The sequence below is a fragment of the Carlito syrichta genome, unplaced genomic scaffold, assembly GCF_000164805.1.
Source record: "Carlito syrichta isolate Samal-C Ts95f unplaced genomic scaffold, Tarsius_syrichta-2.0.1 Scaffold309831, whole genome shotgun sequence".
Classification (NCBI taxonomy): domain Eukaryota; kingdom Metazoa; phylum Chordata; class Mammalia; order Primates; family Tarsiidae; genus Carlito; species Carlito syrichta.
In genome coordinates, this window is record NW_007253927.1 from 140,395 (window position 1) to 155,965 (window position 15,571).

General features: G+C 44.4%; 1 long non-coding RNA gene across 1 annotated transcript; it reads right to left on the reverse strand.

The window, feature by feature from the left end:
- Positions 1-1,713: 1,713 nt before the first annotated feature.
- Positions 1,714-10,940, reverse strand: LOC103270435. The gene is made up of 3 exons (XR_504975.2): positions 10,813-10,940; positions 9,506-9,621; positions 1,714-1,818 (listed from the first exon to the last, which is right to left on the reverse strand). It is a non-coding gene; the product is annotated as an uncharacterized LOC103270435 (long non-coding RNA).
- Between the last annotated feature and the right edge of the window lie 4,631 nt (positions 10,941-15,571).

A 15,571-nucleotide genomic window follows, 5' to 3' on the forward strand; every position in this document is an offset into this window, starting at 1 on the left:
AAGGGCAGAATATTTCATTGAGAGACACAAAGAGAGAAACTGAGCTAAGGAAGGGGTTGTTGAAGTGCCCTACTTTTGTGAAAGGAGTCAAGACATAACAATCGAATTTGACAATTTTGTGGAGGAGTTGTTCCTCGGGTTTGAGCACCCCTGGATATCCTCTCTGGCTTACAGAGCTCCACAATTAGAGTGATGCCAGGGCCAGCATCAGGCTCATGTTGGTTTGCACATTTGTCATCTAAGAGGATCTCAGTGTAACTCTACTGAGCATGAGTTTTAAGACAACTCCTCTCTAGATACAAGGCAAATATTTCATCATTGACCCAGCTAGGAATCCTCCTTTGCCTACTCTTTTTGAAAGAGGCACATAGGCTCACCACAAGTGACCAAATGCCACCAAATTACTGGAGACTCTTTGACTATCTGAAGACACGAGGCCAGGCACCTGGCTGACATACTTCGTCCCAGAGACTGGTAGCTATTCCCAAGGCTTTCTCTGAGATGGGGTCTCTGTGAAAAGGAGGAGGACAGCTATTTTGAACAAGCTGCCTTGTACCTCCCTAGGTATGTCGCCTCACCCTAGTGTTTCCTCCACATAATGATGAAATGAGATATGTGCTCATGTGGAATTCGTCCAATAGGCTGAGTCCAAGGTCCAACAGTACTGGAACCAAATCCAGAGAACTTTTGATAGAGTTTGGACATGCCTCCCTTCCTATCTCAGGTGGGAAAGTGTTCCTCAGGTTCAATAATGGGTTTTAATGGCAAAGCTTGATTATGAGGCATTTTGCCAGCAGGATGACATGCGTGTGATCTCACATCTTGAATTCTCAAGAAAGATGGTGGTTTCAAAAATGTTGGACAGTTTTTTTTTTTATTTGTGGGCCCCCTCTTACCAGGAGTCCAGTAGATTCTCTATGCTCTGTGCCACCATTCCCAGCTCTCAAAGTACTCAGAAGATGCCCAGAAGAGTACAGGGCCATTCACATAGTGAGCCACAGGGACCTTTACTCTTATTAAACAAGCCTCATTCTCTCATTTCTGTAGAGCAGGACGAAACTCTATTCTCCCTCCATTTGGAAAAGACATACGGGTCTCCTCGCACAGCATGCCAAGACTATATTGAGATTTTTATTTTGATCCAGCTTCACACAGAACTTGAGAGAAAAACTGCATGCATTGGTGAAGGTCTAGCTTGCCACCCTGAGCATGAACTCCTTTTGGATTGATGACCCTCGGTGACTGGTAAATCATTGGTCATGATAACTGATCACAGCCATGCACTCTTCTACGATGGTGCATGCCATGCAGACATGCTGAGCAGAAGTTTCCACTGAAAACACAAATTAGATGGGGTGCTCAGCAAGTAGTGCTAAAATGTCCGGGACTTGGGATGAAAATTAAAGTACAAGGATAACATGGGGAAATTTTATGCAGGAGTATATTTACATGGTGGTTTCCCCAAGATGGCCTCCCGTACTTCAAGTTCTCCAGCACCAAACACGATCATACTGCCGGGACCATCATCATCTTCCCAATGTTGGTTTTCACAACTGTCTCATTGGCTGGGCCTCAGCGTCATGCCATTGTATGTGATATTTAAGTCATCATCACTCTTCAAGGCAATATAAACTCCTCATCATTCACTCAAAGCAAGAATCCACCAATCCCATATCCCTCACAAGGACAGTCACATGCTCACCAAAAGTCAAACAGGAACAGTGTTTTGGAGAATATTTCATATTGAGAGGATTCATGGCCAGCCATCTGGTTGAAGTCATTTGTTTCTGGGATAGCAGTTTATTTCCATGCCAGCTTCTGGAAGAAAAGAAGTCATAAAAGACATGTAAAAAGAAAACTGATACTTCCACTGGGATGCTGCCTCCCAGAGACCTTTCCTCCAAACACATCCAGATGAGACAATACATTTCCATTGGGACCTCTGTTTTCGGAAGACGTCTGGCAATCCCCATGGATCAGGAGCCAAAAAACACAGCATACACAGGGTTCAGGGTGATACATTTTGAATGCATGTCCTCTCATGTCTCAATTTGCAAAGCGGTCTACAGTGTAATAATTGGGTTTCTTGAGCAATATTTGGAATGTTTGAATCTAGCCTGTTGCTTGTACTCAGCGAGTTTTCACGTCTTGAGCTTTCAAGAGAGTTGATGATGTCACAAGAGGCTTTCATATCTATTACTTAGTTTGTTTCCCCTCTCAACATGACTGTGGCACCCTCTAATTTTTTGCATCATTATTCCACACTCCCTGATACCTGAGAAGTTGCTCAACAAAGGTCATAGTCTGGCACAATTTGACTGAAAGAGTGCTTTAGTATGTTTCCCTAAGCCTGGCCTCCAGTTTCTGTCACACTTAACAAAATCCTCTTCTCTCTGAGGTTAGAGGAGACACTTAGACCTCATCAAACACCAGGCTGAGAGCATCTGTAAGCTCTCTTTACATCAGTCTCATATGGGTCTCAAGAGAAAAGGTACTCTTATTGGTTCACAGTTCAGTTTGGCTCCAGAACTGAGAGTTCCCATGCCTCAGGGGGCTCACAGGAACTTATGAATGATGGTCATGACTCCCAATTCCAGACATGGTCTCCCCTAGGATGGTGCATAACATGAAGCCAGCCTGGGCAGAATAGTTCATTGAGAGACACAAAGAGAGACATTGAGCTAAGGAAGGGGTTGTTGAAGTGCCCCGCTTTTGTGAAAGGGTTCAAGACATAACAATCGAATTTGGCAATTTCATGGAGGAGTTGTTCCGCAGGGTTGAGCCACCCTGGATGGCCTTTCCAGATTAGAGAGCTCCACAATTAGAGTGATGCCAGGGCCAGTATCAGGCTCTTGTCAGTTTACTTAACTGTCATGTAAGAGAGTCCTCAGCATGAATTTACTGAGCATGACTTTTAAGACAACAGCTCTCTAGATACAAGGCAAATATTTCATCATTGACCCATCTAGGCATCCACCTTTTCCTCCTCTTTTGATAGAGACCCATAGGCTCATGACAAGTAACCAAAGTTGACTAGATTATTGGAGATTATTTGACTATCTGAGGACATGAGGCCAGGCACCTGGCTGACATACTTCATCCCAGAGACTGGCAATTATTCCAAAGGTGTTCTGTGAAGATGGGATATCTGTGAAAAGGAGGACAGCTTTTTTGAACAAGCTGCCTTGTACCTCCCTAGGTATGCTGTCTCACACAAGCGTTTCCTCCACATAATGATGAAATGAGATACCTGCTCATGTGGAATCTGTCCACTAGGCTGAGACCAAGATCCACCCAGACTGTAGCCAAGTCCAGACAGGGATCTTTTGATAGAACTTGGAAATGTCTCCCTTCATATCTCAGGTGGGAAAGTGTTTCTCAGGATCAATAATGGGTTTCCATGGCAAAGCTTGGTTATGGGGATTTTTGTCAGCAGGATGACATGAGTGTGTTCTCACATCTTGAGTTCTCAAAAAAGATGGTGGTTTCAAAAAAGTTGGACAGGTTTTTTTACTTGTTTGTCTCCTCTCAACAGGAGTCCAGTCAACTTTTACTGCTCTGTGCTACCATTCCAAGATCCCGAAGTACTCAGAAGATGCCCAGCAGAGGACATGGACATTCACATTCTGAGCCACAGATACTTTAACTATTATTAAATTATTCTCATTTCTGGAGAGCAGAACAAAATTCTATTCTCCCTCTATTTTGAAGAGAAACATGGGCCTCTTCAAACAGCACCCCAAGAGCATCTTGAGGCTCCTTTTGTCCAGCTTCACCCAGACCTTGAGAGAACTCTGCACACATTGGTGAAGGTCCCCCTGAGCAAGAATTCCTCATTGATTGATGACCCTTGGTGACAGAAAAACCATGGTTATGACAACTGATAGCAGCTATACACTCCTATGCAATGGTGCTTGCCATGCCGCCACACTGAGCAAAAGTTTCCACTGAAAGACAAAAAGTGAGAGGGTGCTCACTAAGAGGTGTTAAAATACCCAGGACTCGGGATGAGGATTAAAGTTTAAGGATAACATGGGGAAATTTTATGGGAGAGCATATACACATGGTTGTGCTCCCCAAGATGGGTTCCCTTATTTCAAGTTCTCCAGCACCAAACATGATCGTACTGCCGAGACCATCTTCATCTTCTCCATGTTGGTTTCCACAACTGTCGCTTAGTCTGGGCCTCAGTGACATGCTATTATACGTGATATTTAAGTCATCACCACTTTGTAAGGCAATATAAAGTCCTCACCATTGATGCAATACAAGGATCCGCCAATCCCATATCCCTCATAAGGACAGTCATATGCTCACCAAAGTCAACCAGGAACCGCGTTTTGGAGAATATTTCATTTTCAGAGGATTTGTGGCCAGCAACCTGGTTGCAGTCCTTTGTTTCTGGGATAGCAGCTTATTTCCAGGCCAGTTTCTGGGACAAAAGGAGCCATAAAGGGCATGGCAAAATTAAATGAATACTTCCACTGGGATGCTGCATCCCACAGACCTTTGCTCCAAACACATCCAGATGAGACAATACATTTCGGGTGGGACCAGATTTCTGGTGACGTTTGGTTATCCCATGGATCAAGAGTCAAAGAACACAGCTTACAGGGTCCAGGGTGACACATTTTGGATGTGTGTCCTCTCATATCTCAATTTGCAAAGCGGTCTGCTGTGTAATAATTGGGTCTCTTGAGCAATATTTGGAATGTTGAAATCTAGCCTGCTGGTTGTAATCAGTGTTTTCACCTCTTGAGCATTCAAGAGAGTTGATGATTTCACAGGTGGAGTTCATATCTACTTCTCAGTTTCTGTCCCCACTCAACGTGACTGTGGCATGCTCTGCTTTGTGTGTCACCATGCAACACTCCCTGAGACCTCAGATGATGCTCAACTAAGGCCATAGTCTGGCACAAGTTGAGCAAAAGAATGCTTTAATATGTATCCATGAGCCTGGCTGTCCAATTTCTCTCACACTGACAAAATCCTCTTCTCTCTGAGGTTAGAGATGACACTTGGGCTTGATCAAAAACGAGACTGAGAGCATCTGAAGGCTCTCTTTGATCCAGTCTCATATGGGTCTCATGAGAAAATGTATTCATATTGGTTCAGAGCTCATTTTGGCTCCAAAACTGTAAGTCTCCATGGCTCAGGGTTCCCACAGGAACTTATGAATGATGGTCATGACTCCCAATCTCAGCCATGCTTTCGCCTAGGATGGTGCATGCCAAGGAGCTGCATGGGCAGAATATTTCATTGAGATATGAAGAGAGAATTTGAGGTAAGGAAAAGGTCCTTAACATGTTCCGCTTTTGTGTAAGTGGTCAAGACAAAACAATTGAACTTGCCAATTTCGTGCAGGAGTACTTCCTCAGGGTTGAACACCCCTGGATGGCCTCCTTGGCTTAGAGATCTCCATGACTAGAGCTACGCCAGGTCCAAAATCAAGCACACGGCAGTATGCACAATTGTCAGATAAGAGGGTCTGCAGCGAAACTCTATTGAGCATGACTTTTAAGACAACACTTTTCTAGAGACAAAGCAAAAATTTCATCATTGACCCAGCTAGTCATCCTCCTTTGCCACCTCCTTTTGAAAGAAGCCCACCACAGTTAACTAAATGTGACAAGACTACTGGAGACTATTTGACTTTCTGAGGACATGAGGTCAGGCACCTGGATGACATTCTTCATCCCAGAGACTTACAGTTATTCCCAAGGCCTTCTCTGAAGATAGGATATCTGTGAAAAGGAGGAGGACTGCTTGTGTGAACAAGCTGTCTAGTACCTCCCTATGTGGTTTTTCCATATAATGATGAAATGAGATACCTGCTTACTTGGAATCCATATTGTAGGCTGAAACAGAAGGTTCACCAGGACTGGAGCCAAGTACAGATGGTAGTTTTGATACTGCATGGACTTGCCTCCTTTCGTACCTCAAAGGGGAAAGTGTTCCTCAGTCTCAAAAGTGGGTTTTCATGGCAAGGCTTGGTTATGGTGCATTTTACCAGTAGGTTGACCTAAGTGTGTTCTCATATCTTGAGTTCTCAAGAATGATGGTGGTTTCAAAAAGTTGGATAGTCATTTTTCACTTGTGTGCTTCCTCTCACCAGGAATCCAGTGGATTCTCTATGCTCTGTGCCACAATTCCACACTCCCTAAGTACTCAGAAGATGCCCAGCAGATTACATGGCCATTCACATCGTGAGCCACAGATACCTTTGCTATTATTTAACAAGTCTGATTCTCTCATTTCTGTAGAGCTGGACAAAACTCTATTCTCCTTCAATTTGTAAAAGAAACAAGGACCTCCTCAAACAACATGCCAAGAGCATCTTGAGGCTCCTTTTTGTCCAGCTTCACACAGGCCATGAGAGAAAATCTGCACACATTGCTGAAGGTCCAGCTGGCCTCCATGAGCAAGAACTCCACATAGATCGATGACCATCATCATGACAACTGATTGCAGCCATGCACTCCTCTATGATGGTGCTTACTATGCCACTATGCTGAGCAGAAGTTTCCAGTGAAAGACACAAAGTGAGATGGGTGCTCAGCAAGGGGTGCTAAAATGCCCAAGACTCAGGATGAGGATTAAAGTATAAGGATAACATGGGGAAATTTTATGGAGAAGCATATCCACACATTGGTGCTCCACAAGATGGCCTCCCATATATAAAGTTCTCCAGCACCAAATGAGATCGTACTGCTGGGATCATCATCATGCTCCCCATGATGGTTTTTACACCTGTCTCCTTGGCTGGGCCTCAGCGTCATCACCGCTCCTCAGTGTGATATAGATTCCTCATCTTTGACCCACACAAGGATCCACCAATTCCATATCCCCCACAAGGGCAGTCATATGCTTACCCGAAGTCAACCAGGGACAGCATTTTGAAGAATATTTCATTTTCAGTGGATTCATGGTCAGCAACCAGGTTACAGCCCTTTGTTGCTGGGATAGCAGCTTATTTCCAGGCCAGCTTCTGGGTGAAAAGGAGCCATATTGGGCGTGTCAAAAAGGAAACTGATACTTCCACTGGGATGCTGCCACCCACAGACCTTTCTTCCAAACATATCCAGATGAGACAACACCTTTCATTGGTACTTATGCATTCAGGCATCGTCTGGCGATCCTCATGGATCAGAAGCCAGAGAAAACAGCATACACAGGGTTCAGGGTGAGGCATTTTGGATGCGTGTCCTCTCATATCTCAATTTGCAAAGTGGTCTACTGTGTAATAATTAGATTTCATTAGCAATATTATGAATGTTTGACTCTAGCCTGCTGCTTGTAATCAGTGAGATATCACCTCTTGAGTTTTCAAGAGAGTTGATGATTTCACAGGTGGATTTCATTTCTACTTCTTTTTTCTGTCCCCTCTCAACATGGCTGCGGCACACTCTAGATTTTGCATCACTATTCCCCACTCCCTGAGACCTCAGAAGATGCTTAACTAAGGCTTACTTCTGGCACATGTTAAACGAAAGAATTCTTTAGTATGTATCCATTATCCTGGTTGTCCACTTTCTCTCATGCTTCACAGAAACCTCTTCTTCCTGAGGTGAGAGGAGACACTTGGACTTCATCAAACACCAGGCTGAGAACCTCTGAATGCTCTATTTTCTCCAGTCTCATACAGGTCTCAAGAGAAAAGGTAATCCTATTGGTTCAGATTTCAGTTTGGCTCCAGAACTGAGAGTTCCCATGCCTCAGGGGGCCCACAGAAACTTATAAATGATGGTCATGACTCCCAATCCCAGCCCTGCTCTTCCCTTGGATGGTGCTTGCCATGGATTCAGCGTGGGAAAATATTTCATACAGAGGCACAAAGAGAGAATTTGAGCTAAGGAAGGGGTTGTTAAAGTGCCCCACTTTTGTGAAACAGGTCGAGACATAATAATCAAATTTACCAATTTCATGGAGAAGTGCTTCCTAATTTTGAGCACCTATGGATGGCCTCTCCAGCATTGAGAGCTCCACGACGAGAATGATGCCAGGGCCATCATCAGGCTCACATCAGTTTGCACAATTGTCACATAAGAGGGTCCTCAGCGTAACTCTATAGAGCATGACTTTTAAGACAACTCTTCTCCAGAGAGAAGGCAAAAACATCATCATGGAACCAACTAGGCATCTTCCTTCTGCACCTCCTTTTGAAAGAGTCCCATAGGATAACCACAAGTATCCAAATGCGACCAGATTACTGGAGACTATTTGATTTTCTGAGAACACAAGGCCAGGCATCTGGGTGATGTCCAGCATCCCAGAGACTGATAGTTATTTCCAAGGTCTTCTCGAAGATGGGATCTCTGTGAAAAGGAGGAGGACAGCTTGTGTGAACAAGCTGTCTAGTACCTCCCTAGGTATGCTTCCTCACAAAAGCAGTTCCTCCACACAATGATGAAATGAGATACCTGCTCATGTGGAATCCATCCAGTAGGCTGAGACAGAAGATTCACCAGGACTGGAGCCAAGTTCAGCCAGGGTAATTTTGATACAGCTTGGACATGTCTCCCTTCATATCTCAGATTGGAAAATATTCCTCTCCCTTAAAAATGGGCTTTCATGGCAAAGCGTGATTATTGGGCATTTTTCCAGCAGGTTGACATGAATGTGTTCTCACATCTTGAGTTCTCAAGAAAGATGATGGTTTCAAAAAAGTTGCCATCATTTTTCACTTGTGTGCCCCCTCTCAACAGGAGCCAGGGAAATTCTTTTTCCTCTGTGCCAGCATTCCAAGCTCCCAGAGTACTTAGAAGATGCTCAGCAGAGGACATGGTCATTCACATTGTGAGCCACAGATACCTTTATTGTTATTAAACTAGGCTTATTCTCTAATTTCTGTGGACCTGGACAAAACTCTATTCTCCCTCCACTTAGAAAAGAATCATAGGCCTCCTTAAACAGCAGGCCAAGTGCATCTCGAGGCTCCTTTTTGTGCAGCTTCACACAGGTCTTGAGAGAAAAACTGCATGCATTAGTGAAGGTTCAGCTGTCCTCCATGAGCAGGAACTCCTCGTTGATTGTTTATCCTTGGTGACTGGCAATTGATTGGTCATGACAACCTACTGCAACCATGCACTCCTCTACGGTGGTGCATGCCATGCATTCACACTGAGCAGAATTTTCCGCTGAAAGACACAAAGATGCGGTGCTCAGCAAGGGCTGCTGAATACCTGGGACTGGGGATGAATATTAATGTATAAGGATAACACCTGGAAATTTGATGGAGGAGCATATCCACATGGTGGTGCTCCTCAAGATGGGCTCCAGTACCTCACATTCTCCAGCATCAAACATGATCATACTGCTGGGACCATAATAGTCTTACACATATTGGTTTCCACAAGTTGTTTTCTAGGCTGGGCCTCAGCGTCATGCCATTGTACATGATATTTAAGTCATCACCACTCCTCAAGGCAATATAAAGTCCTCATCATCAACCCAACAAAAGGACCCACCAATCCCATATCCCTCATAAGGACAGTCATGTGCTCACCACAAGTCAACCAGGAATAGCATTTTGGAGAATATTTAATTTTCAGAGGATTTGTGGCCGGCAACCTGGTTGCAGCCCTTTGTTTCTGGGATAGCAACTTATTTCCAGGCCAGCTTCTGCAAGAAAAGGAGCCATAAAGGGCATGTCAAAATTAAATGGATACTTCCACTGGTATGCTTTCTCCCACAGACCTTTCTCCCAAACACATCCAGATGAAACAATACATTTCAGTTGGGAACTGTTTTCGGGTGACATCTGACGATCCCCATCAATCAGGAACCAGCGATCACGGCATACACAGGGTTCAGGGTGATACATTTTGGATGTGTATTCTCTCTTTTCTCAATTTGCAAAGTGGTCTACTGTGTAATAATTGGGTTTCTTGAGCAATATTTGGATTGTTCGGCTCTAGGCTGTTGCTTGTAATCAGTGAGTTTTCACCTCTTGAGCTTTCAAGAGAGTTGATGGTTTCACAAGTGGATTTCATATCTACATCTCAGTCTGTGTCCCTGCTCAACATGACTGCAGCATCTTCTACTTTTTTGTCACCATTCCACACTCCCTGAGACCTCAGAAGATGCTCAACTAAGGCTATATTCTAGCACAAGTTGAGTGAAAGAATGCTTCAGTATGTATCCATGATCCTGACTGTCCACTTTCTCTCACCCTGACAAAATTCTCTTATGCCTGAGGTTAGAGAAGACACTTAGGCCACGTCAAACACCAGGCTGAGAGCATCCGAAGGCTCTTTTTGCTCCAGTCTCATGCAGGTCTCAAGAGAAAAGGTACTCATATTAGGTCAGAGTTCAGTTTGGCTCCAGAGCTGAGAGTTCCCATGGCTCAGGGTGCCCACAGGAACTTATGAATGATGGTCATGACTCCCAATCCCAGCCATGCTCTCACCTAGTATGGTGCATGCCATGGAGCCAGAATGGGTAGAATGTTTCATTAAGAGACACAAAGAGAGAATTTGAACTAAGGGATGTGTTTTTAAAATGCCCTCCTTTTGCAAAGGGGGTCAAGAGACATATCAATCGAATTTGACAATTTCATGGAGTGCTTTCTCAGGGTTGAGCACCAGTGGATGGCCTCTCTGGGTACAGACCTCCATGATGAGAGTGATGCCAGGGCCATCATGAGGCTCATGTCCGTTTGCACAATTGTCACATAAGAGGGTCCTCAGCGTAACTCTATTGAGCATAACTTTTAAGACAACACCTCTCTAGAGACAAGTCAAAGATTTCCCCATTGACCCACCTAGGCATCCTTCTATGCCTCCTCCTTTGGAAAGAGGCCTATAGACTCACCACAAGTAACCAAACATGACCAGATTACTGGAGACTGTTTGACATTCTGAGGACACAAGGCCAGGCACCTGGCTTACATCCTTCATCCCAGAGACTGACAGGTATTCCCAAGGCCTTCTCTGAAGATGGGATCTCTGTGAAAAGAAGGACACCTTGTGTGAACAGTCTAGTACCTCCCTAGGTATGCTGCTTGACACAACTGGTTCCTCCAAATAATGACAAAATAAGATACCTGCTCATGTGGAATCTGTCATGTAGGCTGAGACAGAAGGTCCACCAGGACTGGAGCCAAGTCCAGACAGGGTACATTTAATCTAGCTTCAACATGCCTCCCTTTGTATCTCAGTAAGGAAAGTGTTCCTCAGTTCAAAAATGTGTTTTCATGACGAGCTTGGTTACAGGGCATTTTGCCAGCAGTTTGACATGAGTGTGTACTCACATCTTGAGTTCTCAAGAAAGATGGTGGTTTCAAAAGAGATGGATAGTCATTTTTGACTTGTGTGCCCCCACTCACCAAGGGTCCGGTGGATTTGCTTTGGTCTGGCCACCATTCCAAGTTTTCTAAGTACTCAGAAGTCACCCAGCAGAGGACAGGGCCATTCACATCGTGAGCCACAGATACCTTTACTATTATTAAGTGAGACTGATTCTCTCATTTCTGTAGGGCAGAAGAAAACTCTCTTCTCCCTCCATTTAGAAAAGAAACATGGGCATCCACGAACAGCACACCAAGAGCATATCGTGCCCACAATTTTCCATCTTCTTGCAGGCCTTGAGAGGAAAACTGCACACATTCGTTAAGTTCCACCTTGCCTTCATGAGCAAGAACTCTTCATTGTTGATGACCCTCAGTGACTGGTAAATAAATGGTCATGGGAACCGATCACAGCCATGTACTCCTCTTCAACAGGGCACGCCATGCTGCCATACTGAGCAGAAGTTTCCAATGAAAGACACAAAGTGAGATGGGGGCTTAGCAATGGCTACCTAAATGTTTGGGACTTGGGATGAGGATAAAGTATATGGATAACATAGGGAAATTTTATGGAGGAGAATATACACATGGATTCATATGACTCCCATTCTTCAAGTTCTCCAACACCAAACACGATCGTACTGCCAGGACCATCATCATTTTCCTCATGGTAGTTTCCCCAACTGTCTCCTAGGCTGGGCCTCAGCGTCATGCCATTGTACATGATATTTAAGTCATCTCTGCTCCTCAAGGAAATACAAAGTCCTCATCATTGACCCATCAAAAGTATCCACCAATCCCATATCCATCACAAGGAAAATCATAGGATCATCACAAGTCAACCAGGAACAGCGTTTTGGAGAATATTTCATTTTCAGAGGATTTGTGGCTAGCCACCTGGTTGCAGCGCTTTGTTATTGGAATAGCAGCATATTTCCAGGCCAGCTTCTGGGAGAAAAGGAGCCATAAAGGGCATCTCAAAAAGGAAACTGATACTTTCTCTGGGATGCTGCCTCCCATAGACCTTTCCTCCACAAACATCCAGATGAGACAATACATTTCTGTTGGGTCCTCTGCTATCAGGTGACATCTGACAATACCTATGGATCAGGAACCAAAGAATATACCATACACAGGGTTCAGGGTGAGACATTTTGGATGCCTGTCCTCTCATATCTCAATTTGCAAAGCAGTCTACTGTGTAATCATTGGGTTTCTTGAGCAATATTTGGCATGTTTGACTCTAGCCTGCTGCTTGTAATCAGTGAGATTTCACCTCTTGAGCATTCAAGAGAGTTGATGATTTCATGAGTAGATTTCATATCTACTTCTTAGTTTGTGTCCCCACTCAACATGACTGCCACACAGTCTATTTTTTTGTGTCACCATTCCACACTCCCTGAGACCTTAGAAGATGCTCAACTAAGGACATGGTCTGGCACAAGTCGAGTGAAAGAATGGTTTAGAATGTATCAAGTTTCTGTCCCACTCGACAAAATCCTCTTATCCCTGAGATTAGAGGAAACACTTGGACCTCAACAAACACCAGGCTCAGAGCATCTGAGGGCTCTCTTTGCTCCAGTCTAATACAGGTTTCAAGAGAAAAGGTAATCATATTGGTTCAGAGTTCAATTTGGCTCTGGAACTGAGAGCTCCCAAGCCTAAGGGGGTCCAAAGGAACTTATGAATGATCACCATGACTCTCAATCCCAGCCATGCTCTCCCCTGGGATGGTGCATGCCATGGTGACAGTGTGGGCAGAATATTTCATTGTGAGACACAAGAGAGAATTTGTGCTAAGGAAGGGATTGTTCACCTGCCCCACGTTTGTGAAAGATGTCAAGACATTACAATCAAATTTGCCAATTTTGTGGTGGAGTGCTTCCTCTGGGTTGAGCACCCCTGGATGGTTTCTCTGGTTTAGTGAGCTCCAAGACTAGTGGGGTGCCAGGGCCATCTGAGGCTCAAGTCAGTTTCCCCAATTGTCACATAAGAGGGTCCCAAGTGTAAGTATATTGAGCATGACTTTTAAGACAACACATCTCTAGAAACAAGACAAAGGTTTTATCATTGACCCAACTAGGAATCTTCCTTTGAAAGAGGTTCATAGGCTCACAAAAAGTAACCAAACATGACCAGACTACTGGAGACTATTTGACTTTCAGAGGACACAATGCCAGGCACCTGACTGACATCTTTCATCTGAGAGACTGACCCTTATTCCCTAGTCCTTCTCTGAAGATGGGATCTCTGTGAAAAGGAGGACAGTTTATGTGAACAAGCTGTCTAGTACCTCCCTAGGTATGCTGCCTCACACAAGCGGTTCTGCCACTTAATGATGAAATGAGACACCTGCTCATGTGGAATCCTTCTTGTAGGCTGAGACCGAAGGTCCACCAGATCTGGAGCCAAGTCCAGGCAGGGTACTTTTGATACAGCTTGGACATGCCTCTCTTCATATCTCAGGTGGGAATATGTTCCTTAGTCTCAAAAATGGATTTTCGTGGCACAGTTTGGTTATGAGAAATTTTGTCAGCAGTTTGACATGAGTGTGTTCTCACAGCTTGAGTTTTCAAGAAAGACAGTAGTTTCATAAAAGTTGAACAGTCATTTTTGACATGTGTGCCCCCTCTCACGAAGAGTCCGACTGATTGTCTTTGCTCTGTTCCACCATTCCAAGCTCACTCAGTACTCAGATGACGCCCAGCAGAGGACAGGGCCATTCACATCGTGAACAAAACAGATACCTTTTTATTGTTAAATGAGGCTGATTCTCTCATGTAGTAGAACAGGAAAAAACTGTCTTCTCCCTTCCTTTGGAAAAGAATCCTGGAACTCCTCGAACACCACACCAAAGCATCTCAAGGCTCCTTTTTTTTCTGTCTTCCCTCAGGCCTTGAGAGAAAAACTGCATGCATTGGTGAAAGTCCAGCTTGCCTCCATAAGCAAGAACTCCTCATTAATGGATGATACTTGGAGACTGGTAAATCATTGGTCATGAAACACAATCGCAGCCATGGATTCCTTTATGATGGTGCATGCCATTCAGCCATGCTGAGTAGATGTTTCCAATGAAAAACACAAAGTGAGATGGGGTGCTAAAATGCCCGGGACTCAGGATGAGGATTAAAATCTAAGGATAACATGGGGAAATTTTATGGAGGAGACTATCCACTATCTTCAAGTTCTCCAGCACCAAACATGATTGTACTGCTGGGACCATCATAATCTTCCCCCATGTTGGGTTCCACAACTGTCACCTAGGCTGCACCTCAGCATCATGCATGAAACTCTAGTCATCATCGCCCATCCAGGCAATACAAAATGCTCTTCACTGACCCAACACAAGGTCCCACCAGTCCCATATCCCTCACAAGGAGAGTCATATGCTCACCACAAGTCAACCAGGAACAGCGCTTTGGAGAATATTTCATTTTCACAGAATTCATGGCCCACCACTCATTGCAGCCCTTTTATACTGTGATAGCAGCTTATTCCCAATCTACTTTCTGAGAGAAAAGGAGACACAATGTCATGTTAAAAATGATACTGATACCTCACATGGGATGCTGCGTCCCACAGACCTTTCCACCAAACAAATCCAATTGAGACAATATATTTCTGTTGGGCCCTCTGCTTTTGGGTGACATCTGGCAAGCCCCATGGACCAGGAGCCAAAGGCACACCATACACAGGGTTCAGAGTGATGCCTGTCCTCCAATATCTCAAACTGCAAAGCGGTCCACTGTGTATTAATTGGGGTTCTTGAGCAATAATTGGCATGTTTGACTCTAGCCTGTTGCTTGTAATTAGAGAGATTTCACATCTTGAGCATTCAAGAGAGTTGATGATTTCACAAGTGGATTTTATATCTACTTCTTAGTTTATGTTCCTTCTCAACATGACTGCTGCACAGTCTACTCTTTTGTGTCACCATTCCACACTCCCTGAGACCTCAGAAGATGCTCAACTAAGGCCATAGTCTGGCACAAGTTGAGTGAAACAATGGTTTAGTATGTATACAGTTTCTGTCTCGCTCGACAACATCCTCTCATCCCTGAGGTTAGAGGAGTCACTGGGACCTCATCAAACCCCAGTGTGAGAGCATCTGAAGGCTCTCTTTGCTCCAGTCTCATAGGAATTTCAAAAGAAAGCTACTCATATTGGTTCAGAGTTCAATTTGGCTCTGGAACTGAGAGTTCCCAAGCCTAAGGGGGCTCACAGGAACTTATGAATGATGGTCATGACTCCCAATCCCAGCCATGATGGTGCATGCCATGTTGC